The sequence below is a fragment of the Ochotona curzoniae genome, unplaced genomic scaffold, assembly GCF_017591425.1.
Source record: "Ochotona curzoniae isolate NIBS_2020 unplaced genomic scaffold, NIBS_Ocur_1.0 scaffold_3835, whole genome shotgun sequence".
Classification (NCBI taxonomy): domain Eukaryota; kingdom Metazoa; phylum Chordata; class Mammalia; order Lagomorpha; family Ochotonidae; genus Ochotona; species Ochotona curzoniae.
Window position 1 is genome coordinate 17,040,653 of NW_024467114.1, and position 27,211 is coordinate 17,067,863.

A 27,211-nucleotide genomic window follows, 5' to 3' on the forward strand; every position below is an offset into this window, starting at 1 on the left:
CGTGAATGCTAGATTTTTTAAAGATCTAATATGCATTGTTAGTTCTATTATATAGATGGGCAGTTAATCCTGAAAAGTGATGTAACTTATCCAATGTCAAACTCTCCATGTTGCTATTTTCCCTCTGGCTGAATTGTAAGAGGACTTTGAATTTTATAAATTATCCTGTTAGAATATGTCATTTAAGAAAAATCACCACAACAGGGTTTCAAAATTCTGGGCACATCCTCCCATCTCAGACCTCTGGCAGACCTAATACATTGATGTCTGTGCTGTTTCCTTCCCAGCACAGAAAGTTGCTCCATGGAGCATTTCCTGAAATCCTTACACATCAACCAGAGCTACCACCAAAGTGACACCTTAAGGTCCAGGGCAGCCAGGTGTGGTGGACAGGGTAGGGGTGCAGAGAAGGCATGTGGGTGTTCGTTAGAGCCCTAATTGCCTTTCCAGTCCCTTAGCACTCCCCTAGTTTCAAAGGAGGGACAATTCTACAGGAAATCTTTATACAACTTCCAATAATTGAGAGAATACTGTACTATCTATGGAATAATTTACATGCTCTAGATTGGAAAGAAATAGATGAGCACAAAGGATTTAATCTTTGTGGAAGAACTGATTTCCTCCCTGACTAGAAGTGAAGATGGATTTCTAGTTTCCGTATTACTATTATTATTTTAAATTTGGTAGAGTTTTCCCACATTCTCTTTTGGGCAGCGGCCTCTTCTGCATATGTGTAAGCCAGCTGTCCTTAGCCATGACATAGCCCCCCTCGGTGTCATGGGGTGAGACTGGTGGGAGCTGACTGGGAACCCTGAACAGATTCTGTATGTGGTGCTACATCGTGGGCCTGGAAGCACTGTGCCAGGGTTCAATGCCAGAAGGCCAAGGTCTTTGACCTAGACCACCATCTTTTAGGATCCAGGCCAAGGATTGTGGAGGCCTAATATAGGCAGGGAGTCAATCAGGATAACTTAAGAGGGGGAAAAAAAAGACTCTGCCTTTGCTTGAGTTCTCCAGATTGGCTCTCCAGATGGCCCTCTTTTCTCTGGTAAATTATGCAACAAGCTGCTTCAGCCGAGTTCTGCAGACCTGGATGATCTTGAACTGATTTCAACAAACGGGCGGACTCGTGGGGTTGCAGGGCTTTCTCCCCGCCCTTTCATCTAAGCAGGAACACGGTGCAAGGGAAAACCAGATCATTCCCGATTGCAGTCATGGAAATGGAGTAATACACAGACAAAGAGCGTGACTGGGTCACGTCTAGCTTTTTAAAAGAGATGGATCTGAAGAGGCTTGCAGGCTGTTTTATTAGTGCAGGTTAGAGTCCATCATCATTGCTCCACAGAGAGAAGTGTGGCCTTGCTAATCCTCACTAAATAAATGTGAGGCTCGCTCTCTCCTGATACTGCTGGATGACTTTTCAGAATCAGGAAGTATGAGGGTCTCACTCTGTGCTGCTACTGACATTTCCTGGAACCAGAATCAATAGTGCATGCAAATGAGTCTCTGATTATTTCTTTGATTTGCAGAATGTCTCCTCCCACTGCACTCTGACAGTTGAGAGGGGAATAGATTAGCTCATCAGGCCTTGCTAACTGCTCGCAGTGATGAGGAAGATGTGATGAGGGTGGTCAGTGGGCGGCAGGGCCATTCCGTGCCTTCCCTGATCCTCTGCCACCTCCTTTTTGTCAGCAGGATCAGAGTCCCGATACACTTTCTCTCTGTCCGTTCAGAAAGCAGAGGCGCTGGAATTGCTGCTAAGGAGAGAGAAAGAAAAAATACAAGCAGGCAGCACAGTCAAAAGGCTGGGTGGCAGGGGGTGCAAATGTGTAGGTAGAACTGTTTTAGCAAAGAGGAAAACCTGCTGCCAGTACAATTTCAGAATTAAAGGCAGATAGGATTCAAATGGAAATCTCTGTGGCAAAAATTACTTAACCTCATCAAAGTGTGCAAAAACCAAATTAACGATTCAGTCCATCATCCATTCAAACAAGTTTGTAAGCACGTTTCAGGCCCTGCACTGTGGGTCTGAATGCAAATATGAACAAGATAGGGTCTCTGCTAGTTATCTACTGCACAGAGAAAACTCTAAAAGAGAAATAAAACAGACCATGCTGAACTGTTCAGTAGAGAAATGCCGGGAGCCTGAAGGATGCTAAAGGATGTCTGGGTCAGTGGATAGAAATTAGGGAAAGTGTATTAGGAATAAATTTCTGTGTCGGATCAAGAACTTGACAAGTGTTTTTAGATGGGAAGAAGGGAAATCAACCAAGAAGCCATCAGCCACTGCCAGGGCAAAGAGATTCCAAGGCGATGGTGTGGATGATGGAGTGTAAGCACCTGCTTTTGTGTGTGTGTGTGTGTGTGTGTGTGTGTGTGTGTGTGTGTGTGTGTGTTACAGCAGGACTTCAGAGAAAGCCATTTTGATGACAAACAGGCTGTGGCGGCAGGCGGTGGTTGCTCTAACTGTGCACAGGGAAAGAGGCTGACACTGGTTTCACAAGAACTGTGTATGTCACACTAAGGAAGTTATGGTTCACTTTGGAAAACGGAATTCATTTGGAAAAACTGAAGAGAAAAAAAAATAATGGGATGAGAGGGTAGGAGAAGATAGGCTGGGAATGGGAGCAGCAATTGTGAGACCGTGGAAGAGTATGGCATCCAGGAAATTGATAAGGTGATGTTTGGGAAATGGTGGCCAGTCTGCATGGTTTTATAGGCAGATGCAGGGGATGAATTTGCTCTTCTACGTAGAGCAGAAGAATATGAGTATTTCTAAGAAGAAAATATTTTCAGAAGAAAATAGAGGAAATATAACCTGTGGAATTACTAGTTTGGACAAAGAAAGTTTGAGAAATCAGTTGGTGGTATCAGGAGATTAAACAACAGCAAGACAGATTTCCTTGGTTAGAGAGATGAGATAAAAATGTGACATCATGGGAGCTTCTGGCCTAGAGTCTAACTTTCTGGTTAGAAATTAGAGACATCGAGAAGATGTTACCTCAAACAAGCAGAGGAAGCAATACCGTGTCTTCTTCTTTCCTCCTTCTCCTTATCCTATCAGTACATTTCTTTTTTAAAAAAGATTTATTTTTATTATTTTTTTATTGGAAAGGCGGATATACAGAGAGGAGAGACAGAGAGGAAGATCTTCCGTCCGATGATTCACTCCCCAAGTGAGCACAACGGCCGATACTATGCCGATCCGAAGCCAGGAGCCTCTTCTGGGTCTCCCATGTGGGTGCAGGTTCCCAAAGCTTTGGGCCGTCCTCGACTGCTCTCCCAGGCCACAGGCAGGGAGCTGGAAGGGAAGCGGGGCTGCTGGGATAGAACCGGTGCCCATATATGATAGAACCGGCGCCCATATGGGATCCCGGGCATGCAAGGCGAGGACCTTAACCACTGCGCCACCGCGCCGGGCCCCCTATCAGTACATTTCTTAAAGTTAACGCAACAAGAAATCAGCTGATGGGTCAAGGAGCCTAGGAAATGAGCTTTTCAGGCTATGTCTTTGCCTAGAGCTATGTTACAGAACAGAGCAAATAAAAGGTAACAAGTGTATCAGAGTACTGAGTACTAATTCACAAGTATCATACTGGTAATAGAAAATAATAGGAATATATTAAAACATAGTACCTAAACCTTAATGTCTTTTTTATATGACTTGGAGATGAGCAGAGAACTAATGTCAAGAATGACCTTTAGCTTTTTGGCGTATTCAAGTGTATACAGAATAGGATATCCATCTGTAGAACAGAAGACATGGGGTAGAAGTAGAATTGTTGAGTGGAATGAAAGAGCATGCTCATGAGATATTTAGTCAAGAAACTAGTTGAGTCTAGAAATCATATTAGTAAGTCTTGAGCTTGAAATTGGAGTTGAAAGTTGCCAGCATTAGATTTTATTTACAGTCATGAGAATCAATGATGTCACCAAGGAAGAAAATTTAGAAAAAAAAATATTCTATTCTAAAGCCCAACATTTAAAGGGCACACAAAGGAGGAGGAATTGAAAAGGAGATTATAAAGTTCACCTTACCAAAACAAATAAACTCACAAACAAAGCCTACCACACAACTGACAGCAATTCACTTCCAGCCTCAAACTACATATTTGCTTGTCTTTCAGCAAAACCTCTTGGCTTACTTGTCTGTATTTATTCACTATTTGGAATTCCTCTACTCATATTCCATCTGGAGCATTTTCCCCCAGGTTTTTTGCAGGCAAATCCTCCACTACAACTATCAAGTCAGGAAAAACTTTCATATTTCTGGGATTTATTAGCCAATTCCCAGCTCATCTTATTTGACCCATCAGTTGCATGAACACTCGATTTGCAACAATGAAAAAAGTCACTATGAATATCTGTGTGTGAAGACAACAGATCGAATTCAACGAACAGAAGTGGAATGTGCTGGGAAAAGCAAGACCTGGTGCTGACAGAAAGTGCTGTTTCTCTCCCTCCTCTGATCATTTGGCTTGATTGACTTCCTGTTCATCACTGCTACTTTTCCGGCCTCCTCCTTGGCAGCTGTCCTCAAGCTCCCTGGCGTCCTTGACATCAACCTCTCTCTTGCTCTAGTGCTCTGCTCCAGCCTCAGACTTCACTTCTTGTCTTCAGAACCCAATTTCTTGAAAAGCAATTTCTTCAAAGTCCCATTTAGTGCCATGGATTTGACATACAGTCTGAGTTCTCTCATATGTGTCTCTCTAGTTTAAAAACCCCCCTACATGCATATAATCAATCACATTCAGTACCACTTCTGCAGAACAAAACTCTCACCTTCATCCCCAAACCTGATGTTGTCCTATGTTCCCTTTTCATCTGGGAGATGTGTGAAGGCAGGGAAGTCTGCACAACACCTCAAGGTTATCCTTTTCTTTTCTTCTTCCCCTCTTCTCATACCTAAAACAGAGACACATTTTATCATCTTTCCAGTCCTTTCAGAATCCACATACTTCTTACCACATCCACCACAAACCCTGGTAACTAAATAAGTGCAACTACTCCCTGCCTCTGTTCTTGCCTCCAGATATTCTCTGCCCCATTCAAAAGTTAGCAATGAATTGGTGAGACATATTGAATGTTTATGCAAATTCTCTGCTCACACATTTTCAGATTCCCATGCACTGATAGTACAAACTGCTTGTGAAGACCGAGAAGTCACTCAATTACCTTGCTTGCCTTGACCTCGTCCGATGAACTTGCCTTCTCAGACAATAGTCACTTAGGTCTCCCTAAGTGGTCTCCCTGTGACTTATCAAATAAGTCACAGATGCTCCTGACATTGGGCTTCTTTTCTAGTTACTCCTTCTGCCTAGAGAGATCCTTACTACGAATCTATGATGCTTCGTTAACTTTATTGCTCAAATGTCACTTCAGTGAGACTTTCCCTGATACCCCTTCTCAAAATCGAACCATTTTTTTTTACCTGTTTACAGTTTTATTTTTCTGCTTAACATAGATGATCAATTACAAGCCTATATATTTTATATTTTTTTTATGATTTGTGTCTACACACTGGAATGCAAGCTCCATGAGTCATGTTTGTCAGTGTTGTTTTCTAGTTTATCATCCTTTTTGGAATCTTGCCTAATGCAGAGTATAAAAGCAATGAATATTCATTGAGTCGATGATCTATAAAATGGGTGGGTCATAAAATAGGAAAGAGAACCAGGAAATCATTTTGTTTCTGAAACCAAAAAGAAAAGGGAATATTTAAAAAAGAGGCGAGTTATAAACATGTCCAGCATTGTGGAGTTATCTCCTAAGTGGGAGTTGATATGAAGATCCTTAGTATGAAGGACCTTAAGAAATTTCACAGAAAACAAAATTAGAAGACAAATTTGTATTGGTGCAAAAAAGCAACCAAAACAGTCTTTTGTGACGTGATTTTTATAAACTTTTCTCTTATATATGTTGTTTTTATATACTCAGAACAAGTTTGTGGTCATAAAAGAAGGTTATTTTGATAAAAAATTGTTAAGCTTCTTCTCAGAGACCATTGATATGCAGTCTCTTATTATATGATGTAGACAACCAGAATGTGAATACCAAGTTAATGCAAGGTATTGGCTGTCTCTGTCTCACTTTCCTAGACTAGTATACAAACTTCTGTTTAGAAATCTATCTTCTACTTTAACTGGGAGATTAAATGGGAGTTTCTCTGGGCTTAAAATTTCTTCCCTTGGACTGTCTTTATTACTAGAGAAAGACACCTGATCCAAATTGGGCTGATGTTTGCTTTACTATCCAGTCATCTCTGCCAACTGATTATCAAGTGATTGGAATGGGAATGGATTACTGATTCCAAATGTACCAATAAAAGTCTTGCTGAGAATTTTGATCTTGGGAGCAGGGAAAAATCAAGCCTCCACTCCCTCTGGCCATAAAATTCAAATAGTTTAATCCTGCAAGTGAATTTCTTACAATCTGAAAACTTGAAACAGGAAGCAGAGACATAGGCCTGCGTGTATTTTGGTGGAAGCTGATGGCAATGAAATACTCTGGTCATATGTTTAGCTAAAAATCTTACCTGTGCCAATATATAGTCACGTGAGCAGAGGAATGCTTCCTTTGGCCTAGTGTAATTCCATTGGATCGCTACCATCCTAAAGCCTTTAAAGTTTTGACTAATTCAAGGGAAATGCAATTATTTGGGGATAAAAAAAAAATACTGTTTCTGCAGGTGTCTAACTGGAGGCTAATTACATTGAAAGCTGAAAGACCAAAGAATTTAGTCAAATACAATCCAGTTCCAATTTATGCCATCATCATTACATGTTGTGGGAATGTAAAAAAAAAAAAAGTTAAACAGTTATTTGTAAAGTTAATTCTGTTAATTTTTGCTTTACGTTCTTTATCTCTGATTTACATCAGGCTACAATGACAAGAGAGAAGCCACCAGATTTATTTTAACTGAGAGGATTCTGTAATTGGGAATTAATAGAAATACATTAATAATGAAATTTAAATATTAAAGTGCATATAATTTTGGATCATATAGTGTTCAATATAATCACTAATTCTAGGAATGTTTATATAAATTTGCTCATTTAAAACTTCTCCTAGTCTGGTAGCAATTTGGCTTTGTGGGGATGCTGACGAGAACAGAAGGGGAACCTAGAGGGTGCACCTCACTGCAGAAGTATAGATGGTACGAACTCAACTTTCCACCCTCCATAGATAATCACTCACTTCCCTGCAATGCCCTTCAAATCGACTGTATTTTCTCATTCACCATTTGTCTTCTTAGAATATGTTTGTCATGTTTATCTTCAAAAGCTAACACATACACATTCGCTCTGGGAAAATTTTTCCAAATTCTCAGCCCAATGTGATTTTTCTATCCTCTAGCAATTACCAATTTGACTGCTTTCTGTTATTTTTCCAAACAATAATGAGATGCATGTACTGTTACTGGATTCCACAGATAAGCTCAGATCTCTTTGATCTAAGGAGAAAGACAGATAACTGAGAAACAGCGGGGTGGGGGAGGAGAGGTTGGGCTTAGGAAGTGAAGCTGACGTAGCAGATTGTCACTGTTCTCTTCTGAGCACTTGAGCCTTACGCATAGGACAGTAATTACCTATCTGCAGATCCTACCTGTTTAGTAATCATTAGTTTCACTAGTTTCAAGATTGAGCATGCTTATGTCTGAAGGAGATTGTGGTTGATTATCAGTAAGAGCTGCTGCTGGCTACTGGCTAAATTTACTATTGCTTAGAGTACACCACCCCCATGAGTCTGTATATGGTTATGGGCCTTTATGAGTCTCTTCCATAAGCTACCGTATGCAGAATTATGTCCGTTACTCCCTAAGATATGCTTTCCCTACAGATGAAGTAGGGGCTTTTTCCATTCTTTTACCATCTCCTCCCAAGAACTGAACTCTGAGTTTTCCCTGCATACAAATCAGAGATATTATTTGATTAGGTAGAACTCCATATTGAACCATGGGCAATCATCATAAGAGACCATTTTAGCCATGGTGGAAACCAGAAACTATATGGAGGAGCAAAATATTCTGCAGATGAATACTGCATTCTTTGTGGAATAAACCCTTCCCCTAGAAAGATGTCTTATGACAGGCGATAACAATCTTCTCCAATTACTTGTAAAAGTAAGTTGACAGTACAAAATTTCTTTTGAAGGCACTCTATTAAGCACATTTCAACCAATGTTTACTGTCAAGCCAGGAATTCCTGCCAGACAGGTAGAATCACTTTCTTTATGAACCTATTATTAGCATCAGATAGAAAACTGGGACTGCAAAAAGAGTTGTCATTAATGTTCACACATTACCAAGAGTCAAGTATTTTATCTCTAGGTTCTTTCATGTATAATCTCCATGAAAAATAGAGCTATTGCTTATTATGCCACAGCAAGCTCTATGCCAGATGATCTATTCTTGCATGTATTTGACACTGAGATCAAATGGTTACATGGAGTGAAATCCATGGTCTCTGATCATTTACAGCCCTCTTTTTTTATATCCAACTGTTGCTCATTAAATTGGTTTTTGCTAGAAATACTTATCAAGTGCAATGATTTCCTTTTGGTTCCTTGGTTTCTCCTTTCTAGGCAAGTACTAAAAAGTGAAATGAGAAAAGATGGTTTCAAAACATACAAAACCTGTTCCTCGTGTGGATACAGCTTAAAGAATATAAACAGATGGATTTCTCCCACAGGACAGGTCATCATACCATCAGGGGAAAATGAGTTGGCTGCTGCTGAGTTAAGAAGCAACGAAGTCATTGCTATGCACATAATTAAAATGTGATATTTCAAGAGGAGTGAATCCAAGGAGAAAAGAAAAATTACAGATAATACATGCTGTGGTTGTGGCTTTGAATTAATATGTGCTTGGGCAAAGAAGCAGCAATGCAAACAAATGTCAGCCATCAAAAATAAGCATCATTGCAATATATTTAATGTTTAACTATCTTCCCCAGTTCTCTCCCTGCTCCCTACCCTGTAAGTGTGGCATTGTTTATTTTTGCTAAGCTCATTTGAACTATGCTAATTTTGCTAGCAGACTAGAATGAGACTATACAGAACAGTTGATGCACACCATTCCTAATAGGAATCCCGTGAGGAGTCTGTCTGGTCAGTGAGTAACAAGACAAACCACTTCAGAAGCCATGGGTTTGGGTTATGCCCAATTAATGTTGTAGTGATAGTTCCTGCATCTCTAGCTGAATAACTCACTGTACAGTTCAGAGCAGAAGCTCTTCTGGACCAGTTGTTATTCAGTGTATACACATACTCTCCTGTCTAGATTCTCTGGGACCTAGATAAGGAGAGAACATCATTGGATTTTGCACAATGGCCCCTGTCCCCTTTCTGTCCAGGAAACTGCCTAGTGAGGGGAAAACAGCAGATGCACAAGCAACTGTTATCTTGGGTAGGAGAGATTCTTTTCTTGGGACCATATCAGTTGAGTGTTTACAGCTCTTCTAAGGCTGTATCTATATGATGACAAGCTTTCTGGTGAAAACTGAGAAACTCAGTTGCAAACATGAATGTTAGAAAATGTGTGGCTATTTGGCAATGGGAGGACCAAACATCTGGATCGTTGACTCAGTTTTTTCCATTTTCACCCAATATTTTCATATTGTGAAAAACACCAATTAAAAAAAGCAGCCAATCTGGTGTTTTGGCTTTCCTACCAGCCAATTTGTATCTCAGAATGATTGGTCCAATTGATTGTGCTGGTTTAGATGGCCAAGACAAGCAGATCAAGATAAAAATAGTTGGTTAGGTAGCTGTACTAATCTGTTCGATCAATATGGTGGAACTGTAAATGTTAAACGATCAGTGCTGTACAAATGAAAGTGATTTCTGACATGTCAGAATTAATCAGTCTAAGGAGGTAGACAATTGTTATTTATCTCAACTGTATTTTTTTTTTTCAGTTAAAGAACGGGACACCAAAATCAAGGTGATTTACTATGCAAAAACAAAAAAACAAAACAAAATAACAACAAAAACCCAGAGACATAGCAAATCAGTGTTGCTTCTGAACTAGAATTTGTGAGTCCCTTCCAGAGAGGAGTGTCAAGCAGACAAAATGAGACCAAACTGCATGAGAATATTGATAGAGAGATATGGCTTACCTCTGAAGCTCTGTGGAAAATGAACACTGTAACATTGGGGGGGGGGGAAGGCAAGAACTTTAATTGAAATTTTATTTTTTTGTGAACCACACTGAAATTTCTAACCATTGTAATACTGGGGATAGTCTACATTTGAGGGGGCGGGGCACTCAATCAATGTTAATAATCAAAATTCATTTCATTTTAGAAAATGAGATGGCATCCAGAACAAAAGAAAACACGGAGGTTGCAACATCATTTTTTTACATAAATATACTTGGGTAGCAGATATAATAAGAAGTAGCAGAAGCCCTCATCAGAAGGTTGATTTTCACCAATATTTAATGAATGAGGGATTACCTCATGAAGATACGCAAGCATAGATTCTCATCGAAGTAAACATAACATTCTTTTCCAATAATGATTACCAAGATATGTGAATGCAAATTTAAGCATTTTTGTAGATTTGTATCCAGGATTCCATATGATGATGATTATATAGTTTCCTTCAAGGGTAGCATTTTCCCCCTCTGGCAATGAATCTGATGCTATGGAAAGATTTAAAAAAAAAAATACTAAGGCAGAGAATAAAATTGAAATAATATTTAAAGAAAATTATTTTTTCCATGTATTTTTAAATCTTGCAGCTTTCAAAATACCCTAGCATACAGTACCCCTCAGACTGACTCATCTCCATGTCCACACACTGTCTTTAAAAACAGAAAAATCATTTTTGAAAATGATCAAAACATAACATTTTGCTGGAACAGATGCCTTGCCTGCTCTCCGTGCCACATTTTTATAGTATTTAAAATGAATGTTTCAGTTTTAAACACAGAGTGACTGATCACCACTGGGGAGAAAAGGAAGGTACTATTGGAGCCAAAGTCAGAGGCGTTATCCAGTTGGTGGAAAACACCAGAGCCTGGGGCTTGTATGCACAAACCCTTCCAATGCGGTTGACCATCTCAATCGGTTCCCCATAATGAAATGTTAAATGCTTCACTGCCTTGAGTTCAAGAAGGAGCATTTTAAAAAATATCTGAGAATCATATGCACTTTTCAGTGATCTGTTATTTTTGTTTCGCATCTATTATATTCCATGCTCTCTTTCAAGCACCATCTTCATTTTAACTTTTCAGGGCAATTCTAAATCTCAAGGCTCCATTCCTGTATGCTGTTCCAACAGACAGTATTAACGAGAATCCTTTTCCCTCTTAAAGTCAACCTATTTTATATAAGCAGCCCTAAGAGTGAAGTTCCTATTTCTAGTTTAAAAAATTACAATGTTCTATTTACTTGTTTCATTTCCTGCCTACTTGTGGATAGTTTAAATGTTGATGGCAGTCTGAATCACATAAGTGCCTCTGAATTTTTACAAATTTGGACACTGGTTAATTTTGATCTTTCAATTTTTCACTAAGATGAAAGAGCGATCTGTCATTACTAATATTCCATTTATTGTCATAAAACAGATAGCTATACATCTGGCTCAGTGGCTGTCCTCTGCCTTCCCCGCCCTCAATTCCAGCTCCAGGTCACTGCTTTAGAAACCTGAGGAATCATTGGGCAGATACATCTTCAGAATAACAGTCTCAGAGGCCACTCAGCACATCAGGATCATGTGGACACCATCATCAACAGCATCATTACCACGCCTATACCTGTCATTCGGTATCAGGCTTATGCAGTGAGACCAACTGAGAGTTCTTTTCAATCCATGTTTCACTTGTTTTTAACCTGAACACATATGGGTTTGACCAGCTGTAGGGGTCAGAGTTTTTTTTGTGCTACCAAAGTCATTCAGATTCTATAACTTCTCTTCCCTTCAATGGGAAAAGCAGAATTCCTGGAGAGAAATTATCAGAAGAATCAATCCCAATACCGTAATACTTCCAAGTGTATAATGCAATTAAATGGAACCTGGGATTTGCCATTATAATGCTGTGCTAGTGTACTAGAATCTGTAATGTTCATTAATTTACTAGTAATGTAACAATGAAAATGTAGGTCAGAAATATCATTTCATGATCTACACTTTGCAACTTATGGCGACTGATACTTCCCCTTTCTTACGTGAAGAATTGGTCAAACCCCACTGCCACAGTGCTGCCCAGGGGCTCAACCACACATTATACAACTCTGAGCTTGCCAGAGAGGGTCATGCTTCATGCCCTCTCAGCAACACAGGGACTGTATAGAAGGACTATACTCAGGTGTGGGAACAGACTGAGATTAGAATTGTCAATTCCTATTTCTTCAGGTCATCTTGATTTGATATTTTATTTGAAAGTAAAGTTAAGTGGATTTCTGAATCTCCTACAGCCCACTGTGTACCTCCCTAATAGATGACAAAGAGTACAATTGTAACACAGAGCATGCAAATGGATAAATCCACAAAGCATAAACCTAACTACAAACTAGTAAACTCTATTGCTATTCCCGAAACTCTTAATATATAAAATAATGCAGTTTAGAAGTATGTACAATTGATGTTCTATTCTGTCTTTTACCTGAAAAGATTTGAGAGGCTGCCATGTGCGCTACGTTCCAGAGGAAATCAGTTTCAGTAGGACTAAAAACTGTATTTCCTTGGCAGCTGACAGCTCATAAAGTTGGAGTAAGCATCTTACACTACAGAAACAGAAAGCTATTTTGTAAATTGTGCAGGATATGTGACATAGAATCTGCCATATATCTGAGGTTATCTCAGCTATTCCAGAACTATAATGATTTCTGACATTATGTTACTCTCCCAAAGATCCCCTTTCATTAGACTGAATATTTCCAATTTGAATTAGAAAGTTTAATCACCAGCGATATCGCCTCAAAGATATCTAAAGAGTATTCATGTTAGCGAGTGTGTGCATATCCAACAAATGCTACAAGACAAGAAATAATTTGGGTTTTACATGATTATAATTTGGTTGAAGGAAGAAAGTCAAATATGTCTGGCAATTGGCATGAGGGAGAGAACCTAGGAAACTCTGATATGGTCTGGCAATACCACAGATTAGGAAAGTGGAAGAAAATAAGATTGGCTAGGTGGGGATTCTAGAACATCTTTAAAATTATGCATTCAGAAAGAGATTTGACCCAAGGACCACCAAGGCCTGACAAAGGACAGTAGCTGATCATTTTCTTAATTTAGAAAGTTTTTGTGGTAAGTGGAGTAAAGCTTGAAAATGGGACTTTTGAGGAATTCAGCCAAAATGTTAGTAGAATAATTCAGTAATTTAGTGAAAAGACCTCCAAAGTTGTTTTTCAAAGATATTTTACTACTAATTGAATAATAAACTTTTTAAATCAATAACTTACCTCACTTAATAGACAAAAATTCAGAGGAAGTCAGTTTCTAAAAAGAGTCAAAGCAGCTCCAGCTCAAAGTTCCATTGTCATCTAGAATTTTCTAAGGAGAATATTAGATATCTCAAATAAATCATATCACGATAGAAATAAAAATATTTGAAGCATCAACACCATCAGAGAAATGAACATTTTGGCATTAGTAGTGTTAGGATGGTAAAAAGAACTTCATATTCATATTTGGAATTTTGGGATGAATAAACCGGAAAAAAAAATTGCCATTGCAGATTTCTCAGAGCATACAGTATCCCAACAGACTTAGTGCATAGATATATTGAAATTTTTTAGCATGTGACATTTCAAATTGGGTTTGACCATGGCACTTCATTGTCATTTCCTGGGGTTAGGCTGTCACTAGTAAACGATAGAGAATACTGGTAAATACCAATGAAATAGCACACCATATTCTTATGTGGAATGTACATATATAGATAAAATATTATAGAAATCCATGCAAGAATAATCTCTTCAGGATGAAATGATTTCATAACTGCAAGGAATTCAAGTTATTCATCCTTTGCTAATTGCCTTTGGCTTTAAGACTTGTCAGAATTCTTCTGCTCATTAAATTCATAATCTCTCCTTATGAGGGAGCATTGAGGACGACATCACTGGAGTGGCTCACCCACACACAGCCCCCAAATCAGGCTGTTCATCATCTGAGTGTTTTTCTTCAAGCACACAAAGAAACTATTTTCTTCTGGATAGGGTCTTCCCCTGACCTCCCACCCACCCCTGTTAGGTAGAAAGTCATCCCCAAAGAGATGTGTCATTCTTGGAACAGAACATCCCTTGGCGAAGACTCACTGAGTAATCATTCAGCTAGAAGCATAAATCTACCCCGAGGGTCGGAAAAACCCATAGTGAAAGAGAATAATGGGCGAGGGGGATTGCATTCCAGGCTATTAAAATAGACACAGGCACTGGAGTGAACACGCTGAAGTGAGACAAAGGGAAATCTCCAAAATCCAAACACTGAACTCTCGATCGCATTGTGATTAACTCTTTAGTCACTGGGCAAAGATCAACACTCCTTTTTCCTCAGGACAGCACAGTGGTGGTTGTACCCTGACCCATTTCCTGGTGACTTCATGCGGTACTTAGACACAAGCTTTTTTTCCTTTTCCCCTCTTCCTTTTTCCCTTGCTCCCCCTTCAATATGTGGCTGTAATGTTGACCCTGCAAAAGACATTAGACAAAGAACTAGTCAGAACTCCAGATTCTGCAGTGAGTCAGAGCAGTCTACCTGAAGTCAGACAGGCCTGGGGCAGGAGCAGAGTTGGCACCAGCCCTGCTCTGTAGGTTGGAACAGGAGCTCAGAGAGCTGTCCTTGCTGCAGAGGCTGGTGGGGAAGTTTCTGCTGGGTGGGCTAGGCACAAGTCCAACGGGGATCAACATTCCCGTCACGATTCAGACAGACGCCTGGCATCAGGGGGGATCCAAGCTGGAGCCGCCCAACAGGTGGGCAGAGCATTTCTCAGAAAGTCAGACTGGCCGGGGGTTTGAGTATCAAGGAAGCAGGATACGGAAGGAATGAGAACATGGCCTTCTGGTCTCATTTCCACCCAAACTAACTGGATTATCATAAACAAGTTCCTCAATCTTCCTGAACCTCAGCTTCAGATGTTATCAGTGCCTTTTTATTTAAAAGAAAGAAATGAAAAAACAATAATATCCAAAATTATCTCAGCACTTATTATATGATAGATACTGTGAAAAAAATTGCCATGCATAATTATATTTAATCCTCATGGATATCCAGTCGAATGGATAGTATTGTTACTCCCATTTCGTAAGGGAAAAACTGATATTTAGGCCACTACATGGAGAATGATAAATCCAAAATCTAAATTTTAGGACCATAATTTTGGCCAAATGCAAATTCTCTGTCAAAAATTTAACTATTCCCTGATGATGGACTGCTGCTGCTGTTACTACTACTCCCACCAATGCTGCTACTAATATTGCTGCTTCTGCTGCTGCTGCTCTTACGAGTAGGAATGATGTTATTGGCCCAGATTCCTGGGATACAGCTCCAAATCATGGAGTAGAGGAAAGGAAAGGTGAGAACTGGGCTGTAGCCTTGTTTAAAGTCTAACACTCTTGATGTAAGAAATAGAGTAAAAATAAAATGTCAGCGCTATATCCTGCAGCAAGCATGGGGCTTAACAGACAAGGAAGCCTGTATAAAACTCTGACTTCAGTGGTAACAATGGAGCATGCCGGGTATTGGCCCTGATTTGCAAACTTGCATTAACATCAAGTATAATCCTGGAAATCAAGTCAGAGCATGGCACTCTGCTACATGGAAGGCAACTGAATCACAAAAGCCATTGCAGATTGCAAGAGGGTTGAGCACTGTGGAACAAGGCGGGGTTCTAATGAACCCTGTAGATTAAAGGTTAGGGTTCATTTCCTGGTTTTTATTTGATACTAAGGACAATGGAGTGCAACGTGGGGTACTATAGTGTAGCAGAGTACACTGTAGAAAAGCATGGTACAATAGGAAGTAGTAGTAAAGATTAGTAGAATATTGCAGAGTGTAGCAGCATAGTGCAGTTTTTTGTATGGAATATAAAATAAGGGTAGTGTGGTGTGGTACTGTGCAGTGTTTTGTAGTGCTGTGTGATATAGTGCAGCTTGCTGCAGGACAGCGTAGAATAATGCAATGAAAGAACCATAGAGCTAGCCATCAGGAAACTCAACTTCTCATCCTTTCTGTGCCATGAGTAAGCTGTATGGCTTTGAATAATTCACTTAGCTCATTCTGGCTGCCTTTTTCTGTAACATGCAAAATGAGGGGGTTGGAAAAGTAGATCTTGAAGGTCAACACTGAGACATCCCACAGCTTGGTCTTACTCATGAGATCTCTAACAATTTACACTTTCTGCCAAGATTTAGAAGTTCCTTATACAGATTTTACCCAAGTTTAGAATGCCAGATAATGTTCCTGGAAGAAAGTTTAAAAAAAGGGAGAAAAAACATAAATAGGTTTTAGTATGAATCCAGCATTAAGAATTAACTGAAATGAAAGGTTAACTTATTGCAATCCAATCCTGGTCATAATTCTTTGTTAAGTGAAAGGTATACTTAGCCAAGATACTGGGAGGTCTGGGTAGTGCAATCCAGCTCCAGAAAGCTTCCTTTGTTCTGCTCGAGGGGCAGGCACAACTGCAGTACCTGGAGAGTAAGCAACTCAGTTGGTTAAAATCGTTGAACCAGATGATCACACCAACCCAGGTCTCTACGATTACTGTCATTGGTTAACGTTGGTTATTTCTTTGCTAAAAGACATGTGAAATGGTATAATATTTTCAAGTACATTATTAGTAGTTTTAATAATAAATGCCGAACAAGGTTTAGAGATTATGTTAAGAGGCTTGTTATAAAGAAAGGTGTCTTTCCGCACTTCTCTGTTGGAGATTCTTCTCCTATCCTGTGGTACCATTTTAGATTCATTCACCTGCTATTTCCCGTATTTGTACAACTTTTTATTTCCTACCTAATCGTATACTGCTGCCTTGATTTAGCAACTTTAGACATCATTTCATGGCTTCCTATATTGATAGATTAGGACTGAGCTGTCTCATGCCATTATACTTTCTCTGTGCTCTCTCTCATAACACAGTATGAGAATTGTATTTTGAATCAAATCAATAGTGTTAACATTACTAAGCTGTGAAAATATTATTCACAATTGTGCATTTTGATGTACTATGATTTTGTTTCCTTCCTTATTTTGTATTTCCTGAGTAAGGTCTTCTATTAATTTTTCTAATTAAATATTATTTATACAGATTGAGAATTGTTTAAACATCTCCCCAAAACTCCTCAGGTTAATTTTTCACAAAACGAATTGCTTCAGCGATCACTGTTTGCTTTGCTGTGTCTTGAACCATCTCTAGGACTGTTTCATAATTGCCATTCTGGGACTTCCCTTCACGCATCTTTGGAATCTGTATTGTTTTCTCCTTTTTGGATCCTGTTTCTTGTGTGTCGAAATTTCCTCTTTCATACATTTTGTTGTTTTGAGGTAGTCATTCTTTAGCCACTCTGTCAGACTAAAAATATGATGGAATTAGATCAACAATCACAATGAAAACATCCCTCAACATGCCTATCTTTTGAATCATAAACTTTACAAATGTGACTGATGTCGTCCACTGCCTGGGACTATTGTTGTTCTGGAATCTCCCTTCTTCATCATTGTTTCTCTTCTGGCTTGACTCCTGTTTTCTGAAAACCTTGTTTTACTCCTTTCAGATGACTACCTTCCTGGATATAAAATAGGTGCTGATTGTTTCCTTAAACAATGGAAAGATGAGGCAAGATATTTGAAACTTCACATACTTGAATTTTTTCACATCTGTCTTTCAAAATGATTGTTAGTTTGGCTAGGTATAGAATTATAGAAAACGATTTTGTGGCCTTCAAAATTATATGGGTGTTTCTATACCTTTTTCTTAATTGCAGACTAACCTAGAAATATAGGATTCTATTCTGATTCCTAATCATTTTTACAGGCTCTAGTTTTCTCCTCAGAGGAAATTTTAAGCATTTCTTTGTCTCTAATAGTCTGATATTTCGAAATAATGCTTGTTGGTATTGATATATTTTTAGCTTTCTGGGATATTCTAAGCCTTTCATGTAATGTGAATCTGAAATTTTTAGAATAATTAATGAATGATTCTGGGTTTGGTATTATTTTCTTAAACTTTCTTTTCTGATTTCTATCTTTTTTTTTCTCTTTCTCCTAGAATTCCTTGATTATATATTTTCTAAAACATTTAGAATTTTCCATATCTGCTATCCATAATGTTTTAAAATATTTTTCTGTGAATATATATATGAGCATTAAGAGAAGTACTTTAGAATTCTATAGTTTTTAATAGGTTTAAGATTGCCTCTCTATCTGTTTATGCATATGTGTATGAATATCCTCATACAAAAAATGTGTGCATATACATACACGCATTTATAAACACACGCACACACAAAACACATGTACTAGTTGGAAATCACATACTATTCTGCCATTGGACATTTAGGGTGTCAGTTTTTTAATACATCTGTCTTTAAATGAATATCTTCAATTGTTTCAGTTTTCATCCTTCGTTTTCATTATTTTCTAATGATTTATTTTCAAAATGATTATCTTAGATGAAAACATATGCTTATAAATAAAATCATAATTGAATTTGAAATATTTGAAAATCATTACCTTTGGATAATATGACAAACAAAAAAAATCACCAGGGATATTGACACATTTGGGTATTTCCAACAAAATGAAGTCAACATTATGCCACATAAGTTTCTTGAAAACATAGTTTTTTCGTGTTTTACCTTTATTATCAGAAAAAAAAACAACACTATCAGAGAATGATGAAAGGATTTTATAATACTGAACAACAGCAATTTGGAAAAAATCAGAACTTCAAGGAAATGAAAATTATATATATGAATAGATGGACATATGGATAGATAAGTTTATAATATGCATAGTTGATTCTCATAATCTGTGATCCACAGGCTCTGTGAACTCACTGTGACATAGGATTAGAAAATAGAAAATCCATTTCTCTTACAAGAAAATACGGATTTCTGTGAGCTTTTGGTGACAGTGTTTGTACATACCGTACAAAAGTATAAAATGCAATAAACATGACACTGACACTGGCATATGTTATAAGCAGCAGAAGAAAGTGGAGAATCTATTTGATCTCAGCTAGGACATGTGTATATTAATCAACTCAAATTTTTCACCAATCTACACACGCCATGTGAATCCCCATGAAAGTACTGATACAGAATCTGTAACTATTAAAGGTTAAACATACATGCAAACCTGTCCCCCGATACATACATATGAACTGGCTGACAAGTTTCATAAGTCTTCCTGGTATCCAGAACTAGGATGTGTATAGGAATGTTATCAGTGTGTAGGAATTACATTGCTAAATCCAAGACATTCCTGTGAAAACCATGATTTTTTGGTCATCCTATGACCATAACCCCTAACAAAAGAATATAGAAACAGAATTATGGCAGCAACTGTATTTTATATCCTTCTATCCAGGCTAAAAGAGTGATGATCTTTTAACTAGACTTGCACGGGGAAACCAACTTCTTTGAATGATATTATAAACCCAATTATCCAAAGTGATGTCAGTGACAAACAGTTGCTCAAAAAGAAACTTAACTGTGCTTTGTAGCTAATGTGCACATAGGGGCTGTTACTGCATTTACAATGAAAGAAGCAGCAGCTTATTGGCCTTTCATTGTTTTCCCAATACCTTCTGTAGTTTGCCCGTCCACTAATTCTTGGAATTGTCTCCTCATCTACTTTTCCATCAGTGACCCAAAGCAATGGTTTGTTTCACCTTTCATTAAAAATCTCAAATCTACTCTTTTTTTTCTGATTTCCAGAAAATCTTCATCTCTTAAATTTACTGGTACTTACCACATCCCAAACTACATTTTTCTCTCCTAAGTAATTAATTTCTTTAAAAAAAAAATCAATCAGTAATTCTATCAAACTTAATTGAATATAACTTTTATTTTTATTCATCCTGTCCCATCACTGTTCCTAAAAAATCAATCACTGACATATTAAAAGTTTTGATATTAAATTTTTTCCCCTTTATTTTGATAATGTTCATTTTGTTGGTCATTGGATGGTGCTTTCAAGACAGTCTCTGACACTGTTAGGAAAGCAAACATTTTATTCTTTAAAGTACCTACATGTAAGTTACTATCTCTCTAAAGTACATAATGTCACCCTGCTCCCCTGACCTCTTACTACTTCTGAACTTGAATTCTAGACTCAATGACGATTCTGATAGGCATGTCAGCCACTGCTCAACATCTTTCATCCTAATGCTTTATCACTGAGATGGTTTACTTGTCTTTCTGCTCCAGCGATTTCTTCTGTATTGGAGTATCCCAGAGACAGAATTTAATTCTATTGACATAATCTATGCTCCTGCTTGCCACCTGATTGCATGCCAGATCTTGCTTGCCTGAATATTTCAGAAGCTTGAAAGAGACACCTGAATATTTCTAGGATGTTCCATGAAGCTTGCCAGTTTAGAAGAACCCAGGAAATTGTTTTCTCATCTTTCACTTACATCTTAAAAATACTGATAGCACAAGAAGCCTCTTACCAAAGCAGAACAGTTCTTTAAAAAGTTGTAGAGGAATTTAGAGATCTAAGTGGTGAGTTGTGAACTAGGCAAGATTCATCAACCACAACAAACCCAAAGTGTGTTATTATGTATTAGCTCTTTTTCTAGTACCTGAAACAGAAAGGGGCCCCTAAGAAGGAGGCCAGGTGGATCATCACCACCGTGAAATAGCCTGGGTCATGAAACCCTACAGCACATCATGTGGGAGAAAGTCACAACACTTCATAAAGTTGCTTGTTTCTGAATTGGTATGTATCATCTGCCCACTCACCAAAATGCTGAATTCACAAAGGAAATAGTGGAGAACAAACCCCTCAAAGCCTTCTTCAAATAAAGGCCATAAAAGGGGATCAGAGTGTGCAGAGGAGTTGTGAAGTTTTGAAAGAATTGCTATTCTCTGTTATGTGGGTGAGTCACTTCCAACCTTAAGGGGATTGGTTAGGGGGTAAATCTGGGAATGGGTTATTGCTACCTACTCTGCCTCAAATATAGAGCCATATGGAGAGCCTGAAGCCTGTTCCTGGAGTGTGGGCCCATTTTGGGATGGAGGCGTAGTCATGCCTGAGAAGGTTTAATATGGTCTGTGGCAGGGCAGAGAGAATACACGATTGTATGTGGGAAAAAAGGAACCTCTCACCCAGGGCAGGCCATGGGGCATGTAAGTCAGTTCCCCAGGGATACACGTAAAAATAAGGACCAAAGCTTTTCCAGGCCAATTAAAGTAGATGGTTAGAAGGGGATTCACGAAGAAGATACTGGGCATGGAAAGGGAGCTGAAAATCAGCATCACGTTGGGATGTTGCCAGTTTACCACCGTCCCTGTCACTGGTCAAACAAAAATCAATGGAGAGAAACATGTTGATAACACACACTCCCAGATGGTCAATGGCTGCCCAATTTAAGCTTTAGAGGAGGACCCTAACCTTAAAACCAAAACTAAGTTCAGTTATTATCTTAATTTGGACACACTGCATTCTCGGTAGATGTGTGTATAATTTAAAGTGCTTTTAGGTCAACCTGAGTCCTATGCTTGATTGGAAAGGTCTTGGTTGTAAGCAAAACAAACTTGTTATGCTCACACTTTAAAGAAACAAGAGGAGACAAAGCAGAGTTAAATTTTGGTTACATTTTGATGATATTTTAGTCATAATTTTTCACAGACTGATTTATGTTTAGGTTGCTGAATTCAAATCTGTATTGTTAAATCCTTACTATAAGCAAAATGAGTGTGTTTTTAAGAAAAAAGAACTTGTGGTTTAGAGTAAGCAACCTGATTTTGGCTGCCAACTCTTCACACAATTCATTGTGTCACCCTAAGTAGTTTAACCTCTCTGAAGCTGTTTCCTCATCTGTTGGCAGAAGAAAATGACTTGAGACTTGTTGCAGCTTAAACTGTCTAACGAAACACACAACAAATTCTGGTAACCGACACTTCGAAAATACAATTAATGGATATTCTGTAGGGTATGTTCCTGTGTATGTACTTTTTAAGTGAGCTTTAAAAAGAAAGCCTGATGTTTGTATTAGATCATGTCTTAGTAATTTCGAACAAGTTCTGTCTTGCCTTCATAGGAATTCTCTTTTAAATGCATTAATTAGGCAGTGTGTGGATTTCTCTCCACAGTCATATAAGGACATGCAAACAGAATTGCAGTAATCATTGGTCAGGCTAATACTGGTCAGCCACAATGACACACCTCTGATGTAGATATTCAAAAAAAAATGCCAGAAGACATCTTTTTAAACACATGTCTCTTAAAAATGACTACATCTTGAGTAGTGACTAAAATAGACTGACCTTGTGCTGTTTTTTAGTACACTAAAAATGTACATTCAGCACATCACAAACCTCAAACAGCTTGTTCACGGCTCATTGGTGAAAAGCCACTCAAATTTTGTGAAAGATGAAGCCTACCAACTATGCTGATTTTTTTTCTTTTACACTACAGATCCTGAGGTATGACTGTGTGGCTATTAAGATGACTAATACAGACTCTCCCATCCTTGAAGGACTTAACAATAAAATTGGCTAAACATGGCAAGGAGGAACACAGGAACAGAGAAAGACATACTACTCTGAGTTCCTACATAGAGTGGGGTGACAGGGAGGCAGGTAACAAGGGATCATAATAGTAATCAGGGAGTCAAACAGTCTATCCAAACCAACTTTACCTCAGCCCTTGACCTCAGATTATATAACTAATGGGCTTCTGTCCCACTCCTCACTAGAACTTTCTAACAAACCATGGAAAAGTCCCATTGTGAGTGACATCACAGCTGGCAATCACTCACTGCACATACAGGTTGGCCTGTTCCAGCCCTTTCGGGGGAGATGCTGCACTTTCTCCGGCTGCACTGATCACCTACCAGACATCACATTCTGTCACTGCCGACAAGAAAGGCTAGCCAATGAAACCCTTCTAGAAACCCAAAGTCACTGCATTCCCTTGACAATCATTTAGGCCTTTTCAAGTTCCCTGTGTTTTCATTAAACTGTTTATTCTTCATCTGTGCTGGAGACTTGGGAATTTATTTTTCCAGGCCCTCAGAATTCTCCCCCTCTTAGTACTGCCTGACGTTATGGAGTTCCTTTCTCTGGAACTTTGACCCTGTCTTCACGATTGGACGTTGCTCCACTAGAATTCCTTCAGCCCTGTTATCGTGGCAACATTTCTATCTGTATTCACACCATCCTTACTGCTACCACTGTTCTCCTCCTATCTAGAGATCTAATCCTTTACCTTCATCACCTTCTACAAATAACTTTTATTGGATAAAAATATTTAGGGAGAGGCCATTTAATATCTTTCCGTCTTTCTATATTTAGAACAAATCAACAGAAGATTAACAACCTTCCCCAAAGGCAGCAGAAAGCATTATGTATGCATGTGCACATGTAAAGAATGCTCCTTAAATGTACCTGCTAACACCAGACAGCATTCTCTCAGAAAATAGAATTTCAAAGAGTGTCTATGTACAGTGCCATTTTTAGAAGGTTCATCAAAATCCGTATGTTTCTTTCCCTTGCATATTTTATTATGGCCATTTTCTCAGTAATTTATTCCTGCTTCACAGGTGGCCTTAATTTGCGACAAAGTAAGATCTCTGGTTTTGTGTTGTTTTGTTTTGTTTTAATTAAGTAAAACCCTGAATTTTCTTTGTTCTTCTCTCACCTTTTTGTAGCATCTCAAGCAACTGAATCTTGATCTTGATTTCTTAATGCCACAGACAACTTATTGTACTCTCAATCTCTCAATCTCTCAATCTCCTGATGCTTTTTTCTTCTCTGTCTGAACTGAATGATGGAGACCTTGGGGTTTAGGTAGGCAGGCCCAGGCCCTATTTTCCATCCATATGATCTGTTTTGAAGATTTAACCTTATCTCTTTAAAGAACATATATAAGTGAATGTCATTCAAATTGATATTGCACTTGGATATTTAATTGGTTATCTTCTTCATTCTTACATCTAATAAGCATTCACACCTCACTCACATAAATGGACTTCTTCATGCCTCCTCTGTCTGCTTCATGCTCTTTTCCATATTTTAATAAATGCATCATCAAATGTCCACATGGTCTGGCCAAAATCCAAGGAGTCTTCTCTGATTATTCTATTCTCTTGTTCCCTCCCTTCAATCCGTCAATGAAAAAGGTTTATAAGAAGCACCGGAGGTTCTGTACTTCCATTGCCACAGTAATTCAAACCTCTGAAACTTCTCATCTGGATTACCGAAACTTCTTCTTCACTCATCCTCTCCCTCCTTTTCTTTTTTTTCCCACTATCATTCTCCACATAAAAACTGAGTGAGTTTAAAAAAGAATCAATTGAATTATCTCACCTCTCTGTTGGTGATGCTTCTATATCTTTCCATGATACTCAGAGGTAATCCAAATTCTTTATCTTGGCCTATAACAAGTATCATTTTCTAGCCCTTCTTCTGCATGCACTTCTTACTTAGTGTCCTTTTCATTACTGAAACATCTCAAGTTCACTATCCACCAGGCCTTTCAGACCTGTGCTTCTCCCAGCCAGGAAAACACTTGAACATTTTTTGTTCTATGAATGGATTATTTTCATGTTTCAAGATATACATATTGCTTCCTTAGAGGATGTTCTATAATTAACCTCTTAGCACTTGTTACAATCAATAATTCTTATTTGTTTGAGTGTCAGACTTCCTGACTAGAATCTAAACACCCTATTTTGCCCTCTGTCACTCTCTGCCTGACACACAGGAATTTCTCAATGAGGATTCTTTTGGAAATTAAATAAATACCTAAATGAATGAATGAATGGATCAACAATGATATCTGCATGTTTCACTCATTAATTTAGACATATAATAAGTTTATTTTTTAGCATTACAAAATATTAGCTTTTGTATATAACATTTCCCATAATCTATCTTTTGAGATCATAAAAATATTTTTGAAAGTAAAAAGAATCCCACCTTTTCTCTGTAACAGCACAAAAGTTGTTTCTTTCCAGGAATACATGAAAAAAAACCAGACAAGCTATTTAAGCAATGGTTTTCAAGTATTTGGTATCTGGCAGAATTGAACAATGTTTCCTGAGAGAAGTGCTAGAATAAGGCATGTAACCGTCATAGCTTAATACCTACAAAAAGTTTTCAAGACAACAGTTAAAAAAGTGTGGTACCTGGGCCCAACACAGTAGCCTAGTGGCTAAATCTTGGCCTTGCATCCAGCAGGATCCCATAAGGGTGCCAGTTCATATCCCATCTGTTCTACTTTCCATCCAGCTCCCTGCTTATGGGCTAGGTAAGCAGCAGAGAATGGCCCAAAGTCTTGGGACCCTGCACCCATGTGGGAGACCTGGAAAAAGCTTCTGGATCCTGGCTTCAGATCAGCTCTGCCCACTGAAGTCACTTGGGGAGTGAGTCAGTAGATGGAAAATATTTCTCTCTGTGTCTCTTTCTCTCGGTATATCTGCTATTTTCAATAACTAAGTACAATAAATAAATAACTAAATAAATCTGTAAAAAAAAAGCTAGGTACCCTGCAAGAACTTGGCCATGTTACTGAACTCAGACCCCAAAGAGGCCATGGTTGCTGGAACGGATGAAGTAGCATTTCGCAGAGACGTTTCTGCACACAGAAAACTCTGTGTAGGCAGAAGCTCCAGAAATCTATCAAAGCCTTCCCTCAGGTTACCGGGGAAGTACTGCTTATTTCATTCATGTGCAGAAAGACTCTAAGGGCAGATCTAACAGAAGATAGGAGAGAACAGTCCCTTAATACCACAAATCTAGAGAGAACCAACACAGTTCACAAAGTATTGTATTCCGAGAAAGATGTGGTGTCAATAATGGGGAAAAGACTAAAGCTTATTCAAAGTCTATAAATCAATCTTTTTTTAAATCCCGTCTCTTAAAGTGATCAAACTGTCCCCAAGAAACTGTATCCCAGAATACATCTTAGATATATTTACAGGCATTCAGTAATATCCAACAACTAACAAAATAAATTCACAAAGACTAGCATAAAATAAACAAAAGTTACCAAGCTATAATAGATGACAGGGTTTCCTGGAATGAAAAATACATGGAAAGAAACAATTAAAAACATTAGATTATATGGGATATAAGAATATGCTGTTAGTTGGAAAACAATGCCTCCCTGCCCCCCAAATTTTGTGGAAGTACAAGTAATACAAAGGAAACTACAGCGACACACTTCATGATCAGATCACCAAAACTCATGATGAGAAAATCTAAGGCAGCCAGAAAAAACATGTGTGTGTACTTACACAAACACCAAGATACTCAGCATCACCAGCGATTACTGAAACGCAAATAAAGATACAGTGAAATTTTACTATTTATCCACTGGAATGGCTGAAATTAAGAAAAAACTTGATTTTCCCAAGCTCTAAGGATGTGGAACAACCTCAACCCTCATGCACTGTTTGGGAATGGAAAATAGTATCACGATTTTGAAAAGCAGTTTTTTAGTTTTAAAAATAATTAAGTACTCACTTCACTGTTCATGAATAGTGTGAAATGACCAGATTAATATTTGGCAAGCTCAGTCCCTTATAGTATTTTCCCCGGACATAGACTCTCTTCTGAGCAGATATTTGGTCACAGCAATTCTTTCAAAACCCTAGCTGCCTTGGCTTATGAATGCAAATTCAATTAAATTCTAGATTGAGGATATCAAATGACCGATTCTTGGTTTCATGAAGTTTAATGTTAAAGGTAGATGTGCACATAAACAAATAACATCAGGGTTACTTTTCTTAACTCACACTAAAATATGTTAAATACAAACAAGATAAAGCATGACTAATTTTATTTTAAGAGTCTCCATGGGGCTCTATTACTTAACTTAAACAATTAACTTCCATTCAAAATAAAAAATGCAAAACAAATAGGTTTACTGGTAAATTCTACCAAGCAATGATTAAAATATAGACACTCTAATATTTTCCATAAGATAGATACAGAAGAAATATTTCCTAATTTTATGAGACTAGTTTTATGTTAAAACCTAAACAAAAACCCAAGACATGAAATCTGCAAATAACTATCTCATG